We start from the raw sequence: 1,067 nt of genomic DNA, 5'->3' as shown, positions 1-1,067 counted from the left end.
CAAAAAAAAAAAAAAAAAAAAAAAAAAAATTGGCTTTTGTTAGCTGCTTTGAAAGCCTGGAAAACAAGACAGTGATATGCTTGTACCAGCTATCATTCTAAGCACTCCAAGATTCCAAGGGTCTCTAAGGCAGTGTTTGTGCAGCCCCTTATCTCCTGAGGGCACAAGGGCCCAGCAGCTAACGGCTAAGGTTGCAGAGCTGCAAAGGCGGGTGAATGAGCACACAGCCTTAACAGGGGTCCTACTGGGAGGGCCCTAAGAGGAAACGAATGGAATCTGAGATCGGGTGTATGTATATGGATGAGCTCAGAACCCGGACCCCTAGATTCCCCTGAACCTTCCGGGCCAACAGAAGCAACATCCTCCCTCTTTGAACAGGAGCACAGACTCCTTGTGCTTGCAGCCCCCACCTCTTGGAGCCCTCCCCTGAGAGGCACCTCACGAGATGACCTTAGATCCATCCTCACCACCCTCACCATCTCAGACAGTTACAGTCAAATCTCAGCACAGTCTGAGCGAGAAAACCCAGTCCCTGCTCCAGGAGGAATAACTTGGACACAGAAGTAATTGTCCTTGAGTTACATATACCAGCTGCACCTGGGAGGCCCCATGTGGGAGTGGATCTTGAGAGAAGCAAAAGAGAATATGAGACTCAAGAGACTCAATGGGGAAAGTTCACTGGCCTGGCAACACTCTCCCAGGACTTGGGCTCAACCACCTTCCTTGACCACTGCAGCCAATCCTAGCACACTCCTGGGATGGCTCCTTGAAGCTTGGACAGGAAAATCAGATGGAGCTGCCCCACTGCTTCAGGGTAGTATTGAGGAAGGGATCAAAAAACTCAGGAAGGTGGAAATGAAGAAATGTATTTATCAGGTAAGAGGAAAAGATGTAGCATCTCAGCAGGCTTCTCAGGGGCTCCGTGAGGATGTTCATCTCACTGAGGCAGTAAGGGATATACCGTGAGGGGGAGGTAGCAGCCTCTTTGGGAATTTCCGTGGTGGTTATTCTCTGGAATTGATGGTAGGACGTAGGGGTGCATAGAATCGGTAGGGAGAGTGGTAGTG

Source organism: Neophocaena asiaeorientalis, unplaced genomic scaffold (genome assembly GCF_003031525.2).
Source record: "Neophocaena asiaeorientalis asiaeorientalis breed wild unplaced genomic scaffold, Neophocaena_asiaeorientalis_V1.1 scaffold191, whole genome shotgun sequence".
NCBI lineage: Eukaryota > Metazoa > Chordata > Mammalia > Artiodactyla > Phocoenidae > Neophocaena > Neophocaena asiaeorientalis.
This window is presented reverse-complemented; position numbering follows the sequence as displayed.